At 49.2% G+C, this 15,763-nt stretch overlaps 1 protein-coding gene across 5 annotated transcripts in view; it reads right to left on the bottom strand.

Moving 5' to 3' along the window:
* Positions 1-13,787, bottom strand: part of slc20a2 (solute carrier family 20 member 2) — a 28,062-nt gene extending 14,275 nt beyond the window's left edge. Inside the window, exon 1 of one of the 5 annotated variants that reach the window (XM_049762687.1) lies at positions 13,450-13,787. The gene's annotated coding sequence lies outside the window, so the exon portion shown is untranslated. Of the gene's footprint in view, positions 1-2,719; positions 2,741-4,436; positions 4,595-13,449 lie in introns of those variants that run through there. The other 4 variants (XM_049762682.1, XM_049762686.2, XM_049762683.2 and 1 more) reach the window with 4 other exon arrangements.
* Positions 13,788-15,763: the final 1,976 nt, after the last annotated feature.

Here is a 15,763-nt window from a genome sequence, read left to right as displayed (position 1 = left end):
ATACGGGCTCGTTTTCCAGTGCAAGATAAAACACAATCAAAAATAGGTCACAAACACTTGCTAAAAGCACTTTGGTTTTGATTTCAGTCACCAAAATATTGGTCTTCAAATGTAGTTCTTTTGTTCAAAAATACTGTTCAGCGCAATAAGCTTGATTACTGGCAAAAGAGAATTTTCCTGATCTATTGTGGGGATTCCAAAGTCTTAGTGATAGACATGAAGGACAGAGATGGAAGTCCTCCATGAAGCAAGCGGCCCCTCCCCTCCCCTCCCCTCCCCAACGATTCCTTTTAAAGAGTGACATTTGAAAGGATCCCAGTCAATTCCAAGGGCCATCCCAATAGGGTATGCTAAGGACATGAATTGGAAGCATAAAGAAAAAGGCCTCTGCCTTGACGAGGAGCGCGAGGCACCGTCGTCGCCTTCTACGGTTGTGTCGATTGTTCACAGAGCGCATTCTGTGTAAACAAGTCCATTAGCTCAGCATGAGCCGAGTTAGCCTCTTGCTCCATCTGGAAGTACTGAGGGCACACACACACTATTCTTTCGCCCATATTGGACACACACACACACGCACACACACACAGCAGACACATAAAAGCTTAAGTGGCTTTGATTGGGACCGCAACGGATCGGTACACATGCGCCATCTCGACGGACGCGCGCAGCTATCTAATTGGGAAGAATTCAATTGCTCCTTCCGCGCACGCTCAGAGTTTGCTGCCAAATGTCGAAGAAAGGCTGTCAATTCAAGTGGCAAGTATAATGGGAATGCGTGGGCAGATACACAAGATGGCGTCCGTCCGTCCGTCCGTCAATGACAATCTTGACTGCCACAAAACAAACCACATCAACCAGGTAATACAGCTTCTTACAACACTTCCTGTTAAATGACGGGAAGGAAATGCCAGACAGACAGACACACAATAGTATGCAACAGTGCTATTCTTCTTTGACTTGAACATTTTGGCTTTCCTGCTCAAAGGTCCCATTTCTGTCTGCATCTTCGACCTTGATGGCCGCTGTACCGCAGCTAACGTCGCGTGATACCGTGGGATAGGGGGGAACGAAATTTCGCTTTCTTTGTGTGTCTTTGGCATGTGGAGAAATTGACAAGAAAGCTGACTTTGACACCCAGCCAGTGGGACGCTAATTGCATTAGAACGGCCGGCGCAAAGGCCTCTGCGGTCCGTTTATGGAGCATTTTCAAGAACAGCCAGTTATACGTCTACAACTGTCCAGCGGTCAAAATGAGGAGAAAGAAGGCAATTCCGGTTGCGGCGTGACAAGTGGTGGCCACCTTTGGAAAATCTTCTCCAGAAAACATGGAATGAGCCTCGAGAACAAATCAATGTATTCATTCTTGTCATCATCACCTTATCTCGTTCCAGCTGAAGATAAATCATGAATGCCGTCCGTCGCCACGACGCATACCTGTAGGTACGGTACGGTACGGTACGTAGCAGAGCTGCACCAAAGAAAGCTCAGCAAACGCAAGTTGGTCAAGTTGCGTAACGACTTGATGAGTCACGGAAACGCACTCACGGCTGTTTGAAAGCAATTTATGGAAGAAAACATACTGCCATCAGCACAGAGGCGATGCTTTCAAATAAGATGGTGCTATTTCAACACATCTCAGGATGGTGCAGTAAACGTTGTTCAGCATTGTCTGCACACTCCTGCCACAAAAAGCAGGATCTTTTCAAACAAATACAGCTCCGACCAACACCAAACATGGTTTCCTGCGCAACCACTGTCCGAGGTGCTGATACGGACAAAAAAAAATCCTGTTTACACAACACAAACTTTCCTATTTGGGTGGCGGCGCGGGCGGCAGCTGGTTGTCCTGCAATGGTTGGCGCTGCCAGCCTGCCTGCCTGCCTGCCTGCCTGCCTGCCTGCCTGCCTGCCTGCCTGCCTGCCTGCCCCATCTAGCTCAGATCCTTTTCTTATCTGCACAGTCCGCACTTGGTTGCCAAAAATCGACTTCGCCGGCCAATGTTTACACATTGCAGGTCATAAGGAAGGCTGAGCCAATTTGGCGCTGTCGTCAAAAAAACAAATCAAAAGCACGCGAGAGCTCTGGAGAACTCATTTTAGCAGAGACAATTTCTTCCTGGAGGACAAAGGAGACACACTAAATGCACCCATCATTGGAGTTTGTGATGCAATGCAGGGTTAGTAAAAAGCTTGGAAAAAATCAAGTTGCAACTCGGACAGCTCCGCCAATGGCGCTTGTGCCCTCCCTCCGTCGCGACAACACTTGAAAAAAGCTTACAGTGGCTTCATTTGCAGAAAAGAATACAATGAGCGCCTGACTAGCACGTGAAGCTACAACGTCAGCCTGTGGAAGCACAACAATGCCATGCCATGCCATGCCATCCCTCCTCTCACTCTTTGCAGCACAATGCTCATTCATCTGCCTGAGATGCCACTGCAGCGGGCGCCAAACGCCGTGGCGCGAGCTCGGGCCCGCAATGACAGCAGCGGCGGCGGCAGCACGGTCCACCCCGGCCGGTCCCGCCTCCCACACGTTGGACCCTGGCCCGACGCTGAAAGGACCAGAAGCGAGAGTCGCACGCAGCGCGGGGTAATGACTCACGGCGGCGCGGCGGCGGCAGTGCGATACACTTAACGTCCAAGGACACTGCAACAGATGGCTGAATGAGTTGCGACAGGGATGTGGGGAGAGAGGAATCCTGAAAGTCAACTCCACTCACCTTCAAGTGTACCCACATCTGTGAAAAAGACATTTCAGCGCCACAGTGGGTCGGAGTGTGGTGGCAAGATAAAAGCCAAAATGAGCCACTGAGGGGAAAGGAAAAGGGAGAGAGAGAGAGAGAGAGAGAGAGAGAGAGAGAGAGAGAGAGAGACAGAGACAGAGACAGAGACAGAGACAGAGACAGAGACAGAGACAGAGGCAGTGAATGGATCCAAAAGAGCTCCCTCGGCAAGTAACAGAGCCAGACAGAGAAAAGAAAAACCAAAGCCAGTCCAGACAGCCTTTCCCAAGAATAATCTCCACGTCGAAAGCGGGCCGGCCGCTCATTGGCCGCTGGCTGTCGGTGTGCAGAGAGGGTGGATGTGAGAGCGCGAGGCGGCCAATCGGGATCGAGTCAGTGGTGTAAACGTGCCAGCTGATCGACGGTGTGGACATTGAAAGCCACAACTTGGCATCCTAAAAATAAAAAGGTGGTGTGATGAGGAGGGCGACGTTGCGGACCTGCTCAATTGTGAAATTCCACCGGCTATGATGATCATCATCTTGACAGCGTGGAACCGAGCGTGCTTTCATTCTGTCTTCAAGGGTCAAACGGAGAGCAGCGCTGACTCGTTCACGATTGATAAGAAGCTGATCACGTGTATCCAAGACTGTGAACTGACAGGTCTCTGGCAGGTCAGGTCCACCATTTCACACTTAAAAGCAACCAAGTGAATTTGTGAAGTTAGCACAACCAGGCGTGGAAGAATGCAAACACGCGGTGGCTAATTCAAAACGGCCTACCGTCCCGTCCCGTCCCGTTGCAATGTCTGCATTCTATATAGGAAGTGGTCAAGAATAAACACGGCCACCTAGCGGTGATCTTTAAATGGCTCCAGCGGAAGTAGTAAACACTTTGACGACAGGCGCTGACTGGCTAACTAGCTGGTTAGCTAGTAAACAGCTTGCTGTCTTGACAAGCTCATTGTCTGGATCCCACCTTTCCAAAGCACACTTAAGGTTACCATGAGTGGCCAACGATATGCATTTTCTGCTTTCAATCTATTTTTATTGAATGAACTCAATTAACAGGAGCATCTGGGGAAGATTCCATTGGCAAACTATTCAATAGCTGCAGCCCTGAGCTTGAGTCCAATCAAATGTCCCATCCTTCTGACAATTGACTATAATAAAAGATAAAAATATAAAAGCTGACTTTGACTTTGATAATTCTCAGTCGGAGGCGATGATGCTGATGTGGCGACATTGTCTCGGTTACTCGGCCTCATTGCTTGGGCACGCACGCACGCCATCTCTGCCACAATTGCTCCTTTCACTCAAACACGGGCAAGAGTGCGTGCGTGCGTGCGTGCGTGCGTGCGTGCGTGCGTGCGTCTCTACGTGGCTGCGTTTTGTCGACCCGGCGGGGCCTGAGTCACAGAGTGAAGGGGTCGTCATTCTCCAGACAAACAGCGGAGTCCGCTCGCCTTATGCTTGACAACAATGCCAGAGGGATACTTCACTGCCTGCTGCAGGAGTGAGCCCCGCTGGTTATGATCAACTAACCAGTCAGAGGTGGGGGTTGTTGTTTTATTTCTTCCTTCCAGACCTCAACTCTGCAATAGTTTGCAATTCATGACAGATATAAATGCATCGAATCAAATGATTTCCGCTTCACTGATCCTTTCCCAACTTCCGTCGTCAGCCCAATTCATCCAAAGCCAAATGTTACTTACATACATGACTGAAGCAAAGGTATTTGCATGAGGTCCGGTGGAGTGTCGCCTTGCTCCTCTCCTCTCATTGATTTGTCCTTTGCGTCCGAGAGTTGTGAGCCGTGGCTCGTGTGGCTCCTCTGCTCTCGTCTCCCGTGCCGCGCCGCGCCGCGCCGTGCCGTGCCGAGCCGAGCCGAGCCGAGCCGAGCCGAGCCGAGCCGAGCCGAGCCGAGCCGAGCCGAGCCGAGCCGTGCCGTGCCGTGCCGTGCCGTCCTGTCCTGTCCTGTCCTGTCCTGTCCTGTCCTGTCCTGTCCTGTCCTGTCCTGTCCTGTCCTGCCCTACCCCTCTCCGTGCCCCAACTGGCCCTGCCTGCTCCAAAGCCTTTCTGCGTCAGCTGCACCTGCTGACTCGGACTCTGCAAGTGCTCCGCAGCGGGGGGGCGCTGTTGCCTATGAGCCAAGTGCACGCACGCGCATTCAGTGTGTTCAGTCAGACTCGCTCGAGGGAGGGAGGGAGGGAGGGAGGGAGGGAGGGGTGGTGGTGGTGGTGGTGGTGGTGGTGATGGGTTCAAGAATGACAACAACAGCACGCATGACTGCAATAAGCATGTCTGTTTCAACACGGCGTCCAAAGCCTACACACACGTGCGGCAAAATGTTGGCCGCCTCTCACGTGATCTCACCACAGCCTCTTGACTTTTGTCCAAACATTTCATTGCTTTATTTAAGAACGCTGCCATACGCATAGCTCCTTAAATACCGTTGTGTACGTGACGTGAATATTTTGGCGACTCTGCTGGATCCTGTGGCTTTGCGGTCAATGTATACAAGTTGCTGGAGAGGGAGGCACTTACGCAACAAGTGTTTGGACGGTGAAATACACCCAATATTTTGCACACTAGGAGGAGACGGCAATAAAAGCAGCGTTGTTAATATCTCGTTTCAGCTACAAGCTGGCAGGCATCTTTCTAGAGTTGAAATTCTATCGAGTCCATTAAGAAAGGTATCTTGTGGAACGGACGGACGGACGGACGGACAGACGGAAAGGGAGTTTGGCAAGCGACAAGATTTTGCGAGCGAGCACATTGTCATCACCAAGTTGAGTTGAAAAGCAAATCATCCACAATTTTGACTTGATAGACTTTTCCTCGCCTCCGTTGCCATGGCCCAGAAGCACTTCTCTTCTAAGAACCAGAAGCTGTACAAACTGGACAGCTTCGTGCCTTCGACCCACCTCATGAGTAAATTGTGTACGCAGCAGAGAACTGTTCATCTGGCTGTGGGCTCACAAGTACAGCAGCGCCAGAAGGTTCGACATAGCGACGTGCTTCCCCAAAGCTTAGCCTGCTCATCTAAGATGGCCAAAGCTCTGTACCAACATGTAAAGCGAGTGAAGACGCGTGGCATCGAGAACAAAGTCAATGGTGACAGTTCATAGCAAAACTCCGGGGGATCGAGTGACCCCCCCCCCCCCCCCCCTTGGCTTCTTAACCTAACTTAACACATAACTGCCAAATGACTTGTTCTTGAGAAGGGACTACTCAACGTCTTTAACAAATGTTCACGTATGACTGTCACGTTACATAAGCCGGCCGGGCAAGTGAAACGTGATCCGCGTGACCACAGTCTGCTTTTAAAAAGACACCACCGCCGCCAGATTGACACTGTTGATTTTGAAATCAACATGACAGATTTCGAGCTTCTCTCCCAAGCGCAAGTTAAACACACACAAAGAATATGTTGCTTTCTTGCTTTGAATAGCTCACTCAGAATGGCGACCAAACTGCGGGTACAAAGAACCTTGCCGTTCATTATGAATCATGCCTGGTCAACAATACAAATATCAGCGACAAACAATCATCCTTCTGGAAACAGCCAGCTCACAAGATTTACTTTGTCTGCCTCTGGGCACTACATACATCCAAATATTTGTATACGGGCTGTGGAAAAGTCAGTCTTACGTAACAAAAGAAGAAGAAAAAGATTTATCATCATCGTGACTTGCAATAAAATGTAGAGGCCTTCTCAGGATTTGTAAAATCCCATCTTTGTAACTACATAGACAAACAGCCACGTACAGTAAGAGAGAGTGAGAGAGAGAGGGAGAGGGAGAGAGAGAGGGAGAGGGAGAGGGAGAGGGAGAGAGAGAGGGAGAGAGAGAGAGAGAGAGAGAGAGAAGTTTCCCCGCTAAGCTGGATCTATTGGCCTGTGCCCTCCTGCTCCTAAGCCTGGCTTTCAGCACATGACCCAGCTAACAGTATTAGCGGGGCGCTTTGATTAGGGCCTGGGGGGGTCCCGAACACCTCCAGCAATGGCTTCCTTGGGCTCAGACGCAGACGCACGGCCCGTATTAACGGCGCATTTGACCTTGGCCGGCGCGCAAGGGCCTCCCGCGACCGTTTAGGCACGAGGCCGCTCGGATTAGGTTGGCCGCTCAGTGGGTCAGCGGATTAGCAATGGGCTCGCGCGCGCTGTTATTTGAAGGTAAAAACCAGGGCTAATGCTCCAAATGGAATGGCTAGTGCTGGAGGGCTGGGGACTTTCCTAATGTTTAGGATGTGCCTCCGTCTCAGTCACACTGAAAACAGATTTCATTGTGGTTCATGACGGGATTCCTATTAAAGCACTTGTTCAAAAGTGACTAAATGTCATTTGTCTTCAGTCATGACGAAAGTCAATCATCTTTCAAATGACATGGTGGTTGCTTATGATTTCAAATTGGAGGCTTTCTTCATTTCTCCATTGTTGTCTACTGAAAAGGGTAAGCAGGAAGTTTGCCCGTGCAACTCAACAATGGTGACACTATCAGTACGGCACAATCTGACAAGAATCCTCAAAGGAATGCACCCGTAATCCTCACAGGAAACCAAACAAACAGCGAGCGAGCGAGCAAATGCGCACTTGTTTCCATGTGGCCACATCCGCACATTGACAGGAAGAGAACAGGATTTCATTTCATTTCATTTGGTGCTAATGTGCAAACATGACGTGGACAGCTTTGAAGAAAGAGCGTCCGCAGCATTAGCGGCGCGTTCCCGTCCGTCCTGGAGCCGCAATCATCATAACATGTGAAACCTTAGCAAGATGTCATCAGCTGTTCAGCACGGGGACAATCCTGGAGAACGACATTCAAGCCTGCTTTGCCCAAGAATAGCGCACGCTCACATTTGAAGAAAAACGCTTTGACCTTGCACCGACCCATATTTGGGCTATCAATGGACGAGCGCTTGTCCAACTGAAAAAGATGAACCCAAAGAAGATTTGATTTGATTTGATTTGATTTGATGCTATCTTTATGTCACTAGAACGTCTTATCCGAGGGAATTGCCTCACAACATACAAGTCGTGTACTAGCGGCAATTGTTTTTGCGTTTATGTTTCAACCACCTCACGTGTGCCCTTAGGACTTGAAGGAAGAGAGAGACACGATTGAGGACGGACTGATGTCAACTCTGTTGCTTGCTTGTGTGTCAGTTAGCAGAACAAATTCAACTCTGGTCTTCAGTGCAGAGCGCATTCCTCTCTTATCTTGAGTCATGTGCAATACATTGTCTTTGGTCTAACCCCTTGCTGAATTTCACCACCACCGCCACCAGACAAACTAGCCCCAGCCACCTCCCAAGCCCGCCGCCGCAGGCCGAGGTGTCGTGTTGCTCGCTAAAGACGTGGCTTGACCATTTGGCTGGAAATAGCAACGTGACATGAACACGGAGCGGCCGCTCGGTGTGCCAGCTGCTCGTCCTTACATGGAGCCCTGCCCTGAGCCTACAGTCAAATTCGGGCTGGGCTGGGCCGGACCAGAAACCACGTGAACCGGGCGGCGTAACGACACCGAGCGCAGCGTCAGCAGCTTGAAAAAGGACAAACCTGACTCAAGAATACGCAGGCCAATAATGTTTCCCAACTTCCACTGGGTGTTTTTGACAACGCTTTGCTACCTCAAACACCCAAAATGACCAGGAGCCCGAGCCTAGAAATCATGACTCGTCCGAGTCGAGCAAGCCCCCCAATTAGACTTTGGACTATGGGAGAGTCGTCGGGAAATAAAAAGAAAAAAAAGGCGTCCTCGTTGGACGGGCCTGGTCATTAGCGTGGCTAACAACACGTCGGTCAAACAAGAGACGCTCTGTCTGTCTGTCTGTCTGTCTGTCTGTCTGTCTGTCTGTCTGTCTGTCTGTCTGTCTGTCTGTCTGTCTGTCTGTGCGTGCTGCGTGGATGGCAACCGTGCGACTCCCACAAGGCCCGCCCGACCGCCCGACCGCCCGCCCGCACTAAACGCTCTCCAGGACCGACCGAGTCAAGAGGGTGAAATTGAGCCAAAATCCATCAAGAAAAGGAGAAAACATTCTCCTTTGCTGTCCTGTTTTTCGTGGAAAAGCTTAAAGACATAGAGAAGGAGAAGAAGGGAAGCCAGCCAACCGTGGGCAGTATGACAACACATCTACCTGAGCGTGATTCCCATCATTAATTCAATTATTTTCCACACACACACATTTGAATCATGGATCAGCGACAATGACAGCGCTAGTCGGAAGACAAACGCTATCGATGATTGCTCAACGATTTCCTGGAAGCAAAATAAAAGCGCAAATATTTCAAATGTATTGGAGGCTGCGTGCAAAGCACCGATTTGCAGAAATGCTTTGGATGAATTGGACTGCTGCCCTGCCTGCTCTGATCTCAGTGGAATGAAAAAGCTGAGCTGCCATGCCTTCTCACCATTTGTTTTCAGGCTCTCTTGGTGCTGACACCAGCTTTTCAGCACATAGTCTGGTGTACACATACGTACGTACATATGTGGCCTAAGCTAGCCGTTTGCCCGGCAAAGCTCAAACGACAAAACAATGGGTTTCTTCCCGTTTCCAGCCAAGCTTTCCTGCTGCTGTCAATGTGAAATGTTGTCAGCTCCAAATGACTAAATGCAACGGCAAGAAAGGAACGCTATAGGCCACATGCGGCGACGTACGTACGTACGTACGTACGTACCATATCTAGCCCTACATCAGGCGTGAGCGTTTCCTCTCCGCCGCCGTCATGCCATGTTGTCATTGCGACGACAGGCGAGGGAGGACATAACCACACGATTGTGCTTCAAGGACGCTGGGAGGTGGCAGACTGTCGGCTGACACCGCCAGCAACGAGAAGCCCGCCCGCCCAAGCCGGCCCGCCCCGGCCGGCCCGCCCAAGCCGGCCCGCAGCATTGTCATGGAAACCAGAAGAGAACGCTTTTTCTATGCACGGCCTTCTCTTTTTGCTGTTTGTATTTGGGGGGGCGGGGCTCGCGCTAGGATAACAAAAGCATATCGAACAGAATGACTTGATTGTCATTGGACAACTGACGAGATTCACGCTGTCATTACGGGGAAATTGCGCCTTTAAGAAAATCAAACGTTACATGACAAGCAGCATTGTGTCTTTCTTCAATGGAGGCTAATACAGTGGATAGTTGCAGAATAAATATTTGATCTTTCAGAACCGTCACCATGTGATTTGTGTCACCTGGCTTAGCGTGTCAACTATCGTGAAACATCAATTCAAAACTTTCAGCAATTTCAAATATAGTAGGTGCGTCAAACAGTACGCGCCTACCGAGCTTGCTAAGTGAATGACATTGCAAAGTGCATTTGAAACAGCGGAGGAATTTGAATGGCAACTTTGGCCCGGTCAAAATGACCTTCTTTTGAGATCCACTCTACCGGACAATACGCATGACGACAAACAAGTCCGAAAGCAACAAAGCCATCCATCGCGGGGTGAGTTTGACTTGTATCCGTTTCACCGTCAAAGGAAAAAAGCTACAGGTCTGACAGGACAGGCGAGGCCAGGCGAGGCGAGGCGAGGCGAAGCGAGGCGAAGCGAGGCGAGGCGAGACTCGACAGATCAAGAAATAATCGGCAGACAAGTAGAGACGGAGAAATGTCCGAGGCGGCGGCGGCGGCAGGCGTTCACACTCGAAAGAACTTGAAAGAAGCCAACCGCTTGTTGCAACGCTATCGTCGGAGCGCATCCAACAAGTTGGATTTTGGTCACGAGTGCAACTCAAGTGGGACCACAATGAAGCCAGTGTGTTGACTAAGGTGTTCATCAAATGGCCGTCTGAGGAACCTGGGGAGGGAATCAAGTAGTACATTCTGTACTTTGCTCAAGTGACGAGACAAGGTGTCGCCATGGCGCGAAGCTCCTCCAACATGTCAACATGCGGGGTGGGCTGGGCTACCGAGAAAGAAAGCTCACCTCCATGAAAACTGCTCTGACTCTGCATTCTCACCATTGCGTTCAACGTGAAAACATTACACAATGGACTCCAAGCACCTGATCCCCCACATGCAGAGAGATTTTTTTTTCATCAATACTTTTGACGACCACAAATGAGAACATTCCAAAAGTTATGTTCTTGGATCCTCATGTGAAAATCTTTTCTTTAATCTTATCTCCCTTGACAAAAAGGTCAGACAAGAGTCACGTAATGTATGCAGAAGTCAAAACAGTCTCTAATGCGCCTGCCTCAATGTGAACCAGCTACCGTCCCACTCGATTGGATTTTTGAAGAGGGCTCGGCCCTTTTTCCATGCGTCCAAAAAAGTCTCGCTTTGGACACACGGCTACAAAATGCTGCACGGGTAGTCCTGGACATTCATGGCATGCAGTCGATTCTACTCGCCCAGCCTGTAAAACTGCTCGGAAATACACAAATTGACTCGATTCCATTCCGAATTGACGATGCTGCAAGTCAAGTTTCGTTTTGCTCGCTCGGGCCACCTAATTCTTTTTCAGCTCATCATCAGAAAAGGACGCGAGTCAGCGTTTCAATACCTTTCGACTTATTTGAACATCTGCATTATGATGGAAAGATTCAGTGCTTCATTTTTGGTTAAGTCCATGTAAACGGCCGTGCCCCAAGTTCATAAAGGCTTTCTGAACATGTTGAGTAAAGTCAATCAATCAATCAATCAATCCTTGCGTGAGAGCACGCACGCACGCACGCATCTCAACAGCTCTTTTCACCTGTGCGCACAAAGGCGGGATCTGCTCAACAAACATAGGTGAAACCGTGAGAGGGTGTGAAGAAATAAACATGCATCCATTCTAGCTTAGCTGCTGTTCAAGACAGCCATGTTGTACAGTAAATGAAAAGACGGGAACGGCGGGCTCTTCCTCGCCATATCGGACACGGCTTTGCGTGGCATCACGCCAGCGCGTTGCTTGGTGTGTGTGTGTGTGTGTGTGTGTGTGCGTGTGTGTGTGCGCATAGCTGCCTATAAAGACGGAAGTCATTCATCTACCTATCTTATCCGAATGCGCTTTCATGTCTGCTTTAAAACCTTTACAATCTGTGTCTTTCAGTTCTGATCAAGTTTTCAAGAGGCGTGAAGCCGTTGGTGACACACACACACACACACACACACACACACAAACACACACACACACACACACACACACCCCTTTTTCTTTGGATGCAAACAACAGAAAAGGCCCTTTTCTGCTTTCTTATCAGTAGATAATGATTAATTATTAACTCCCAAACTCCACGCTGACCATTTGTTGCCCCTGCAATTGCCAGTATGTGTTGTTGCTGTGGTTATAGTAGCGAATAATAATGACATTTCATTCAATTCAATCAAAACACCACCGTGCAGTGATTGAAATGAGTCAAATAAATAAGGAAACAAGCTGGAATGTTAAATCTGACATCTGACTGGTGACCAACATTGGGATTTGACTGGAAATGTTGAATTTTGTCGAAGCCAGTAGGGAGCTCGATACGTACAGTAGGTGTCCACTTTGACTGCTTATCACAATCAACATAGTACAATAGTCTTGCTCTAAATAGACTGTAATATTTTTGCATTTTGTGATTTTCTTGTCGCTGTTCGATGGATTGTGATGCAGGGTGTTCCTGCGATTCTTTCCACCTCCTGCATACTCACTCCTTTTGTATGGTGGAAAATCTATCGATCATGTTGACAATGGCATTGGCTCCCTCTTTGGTAGAAAGAACATAATGGGTGTCTGGCTCCTCCTCAAAGGCAATCAACAGGGACTTCATTAAATAAAATAGGGAACACGCTAGCAGAGGCCCAAACAAGATCTTGGTTTTTAGAGAGAGCACACTCTACATCTTTGTAGCAGATTAGAATTGGCATGATGGCACATCGAGGCACAATACTCTTTGGTAGAAAACAGATAGATGTATAGCTTTTCTTTTAAATAAATAAATAAATAAATAAATAAATGCAGGACCTTGAGGGAAAAAAATCGCAAAAATCACTATGTTTAAGGGGGGGGGGGATTAAAATGAGTGGAAATTAATTGTCAAAATCTTTCATCCCCACGGGTTAAGGTTCCACAAACCGCGAAATTGTCAATCGGCGAATATGCAGGGGATGACGACCGCTTTGCCACGGTGCACATTGCGCATGCGCAGCGAACACACTCTTGCGGCTTCAACGGAGTCAAATGAACTCGCGTGATTAACAGTCAGCGAACAGCCGTATACAAACCCTACAAAAATCATTTTTTTAAAAAACAGCCAAGCGTTCGCCCTCGCTTATTTGGTCCACTTTCCCACATTAGCGGGGACTTGGAGCCGCAGCCGGCTTTTTTAGTCCAAAATGTGCGCTATTGTGGGTTGGGGAAGTCCCGCACGTGCCAGCTTTGGCGTGCTTTTACTTGCCACGGGACAAGCGGACGGACGGACGGACGAACGAACGAACGAACGAACGGACATACACCACACACACACAGAACATCTCCAAATGAGACACGAGCGTGTCCTTGCACGGAGAAAAGGCTGCGTGACTTTGGTGCTACGCACGGCGGCGTCTGATTTGTAATCCACGCGTACAACGAACGCATTCGGCCCAGGGCCCCGTTCCTCCTTGAACGCAGCGCAGGCGGGCGGGCGGACACACACACACACAACACCACATAACATAACACAACACAACACAATACAGCAAGCTAGCTCCTAATAAGAGAAACAGTCCCCCTAGCAACAATGGCGGGTTGAAGGGAATATCGGACAAGGTACTTACCGAACGGATCAAACAGGAAAACGCCTCGAAGCGAGAAGTATTCAGCGCCGAGTCTCGACCCTCTCGCCGTCCCGTCCGTATGTTCGTTCCCCCTATAGAGGTTCCGGTGGAAAAATGTCACGGATTCCAGCGGTCGGTTGGCCGGCCGGCCGGCTTGTCGGGTCGGGTCGGTCGCCTCCCCCGCCCTGCTCTGCTTCTGTCTCGGGTGAGTGATGTCTGTTTGCCCGCTTCACTCGGAGCCTCTCTCACGCCACCATGTTGCCAACGCCGCCAATGTCGCCTGGTACTGGGCTTCGACTCTCATCCGGGCGTTCAGAGGATTGAGCCGAGAACGCTCGGGAGGGATGACAGCTTTGGGATGGATGGAGGGAGGAGGAGGGAGGGAAGGAAGGAAGGAAGGGGGGCTGGGGGGGCGGTCGTCAGAGGCTGAGTGGTGGTCATTCAGCTCGACTGTACGGCGGGGGGGACACTGATAATAACGAACAAAATGCCTTTCACCTAGTTGCTCCAAATTCACAATCAGTGCATAGCGGTGAGTTGAATCCGGTTCGCTGGAAGATCTTTTTTTTTTATTATTATTTTTTTTTTTTATTTCCAGCACTGCAGTGGCTCCAAAACACCGTCAGTCACATTGTGCCTTGATAAAGGATCATGTCAACAGTGAATCAGTGATCATGTTAAATCGCGCTAAATGTGTCACGCAGCCATTGGAGAAACAGACATGTGCACAGGGGCTTCTTGTTACGTAACCAGTCCAACCGGCCAACAACTGTGTGTGTGTGTGTGTGTGTGTGTGTGTGTGCGCGCGTGTGTGTGTGTGCGTGCTTGCGTGCGTGCGTGCGTCTGCGTGTCTGCCTGAGAACAGAAACGTGGTCGGCTTTAACGTCCATCCATCCATCCATTTTCTGAACCGCTTAGTCCCCACGGGGGTCGCGGGCGTGCTGGAGCCTATCCCAGCCGTCATCGGGCAGTAGGCGGGGGACACCCTGAACTGGTTGCCAGCCAATCGCAGGGCACACAGAGACAGACAACCAATCGCACTCACACTCACACCTAGGGACAATTTGGAGTCTTCAATCGGCCTACCAAGCATGTTTTTGGAATGTGGGAGGAAACCGGAGTGCCCGGAGAAAACCCACGCGGGCCCGGGGAGAACATGCAAACTCCACACAGGGAGGGCCGGAGGTGGAATCGAACCCGCACCCTCCTAACTGTGAGGCGGACGTGCTACCCAGTGCGCCACCGAGCCGCCCGGCTTTAACGTGTACTTGTAAAATGTATGCGAGAGAGGCAAATTAAAGACAGCGCTGCACCAAGTACGTGACATTACATTTGAATTTTTGAAGTATAAAAGAATCATTTTATCATTTGAAAATACAAGATGTTTGATTTATTCCATTTCATTTTCAGCCAGTCACTGTGTATCAATGAGCCTGCCTGCAAAGTGACTGCAGCAATTTGTTTGAAAATACTGTACATTAAATATTTGTTACAGTGCCGAAAAGAGATTTGGAATCTCTTGTCATTCTTTCAAGATGGAGGGATCGCTATGTTTGTAATTATGTGCTCGGTGTTGCATTGTTATTTTGCGTTTATGCAAAAGCTCTTGCAAAAGCGCCATATGAATAAAGATGTATTGTATTTTATTGTGTCGTATTAGATCCCTTGATACGTCATTGACAGTATTTTCAAAGAATAAATATACAATTGGTATGAATGCAAAGTCTAAAAGTATTTGTCTTGGAATGTTTGATCCGTAGTTATTTCCCATCAGAGTAGTCATTTTGGACACGGTAGCAACTGGCAAACATTCGGTTTAGGCTGTAAATACAGGTGAGCGCTTTGTAATATCTTTGATGTCAGTCCGGGTCAACCACAGTCAAAAAGGACGAGGACAAGCGGTCGGGTCGGTCCAGAAACCGGATAAACACAAGCTCCGTTTCAACTGTATAAAGGCGGTGTCTTGTCGAGACATGACCTCGTTCCATTCAGAAGCTGGGTGGAACAAATTACTCGCAGAGTATTCGCCCACGCCTGCTGGGCCTGCAGCACGGGATTTCGAGCGCCGTTTAATTTGTACAAGGTGCTGGGCTTATTGCCAAAACACGTGGACCAAAACGCATCCTAATGCTACATAAAGGGCAAATCCATATTTAGTTGTTGGGAAATTGAATGAATCCATCATAAGGTCAAAGTGTCCGGATGGTAAAACGGCGTTGTTTCAAGTAAAACCAGCCGTACATATGTGAAAATAGTTTGAAAACTTTGATCAGATCATACTTCAATGTATGTTGTAAGCAATCTCGGTCACTAC

Source organism: Syngnathus scovelli, chromosome 3 (assembly GCF_024217435.2).
Source record: "Syngnathus scovelli strain Florida chromosome 3, RoL_Ssco_1.2, whole genome shotgun sequence".
NCBI lineage: Eukaryota > Metazoa > Chordata > Actinopteri > Syngnathiformes > Syngnathidae > Syngnathus > Syngnathus scovelli.
This window is presented reverse-complemented; position numbering and strand designations above follow the sequence as displayed.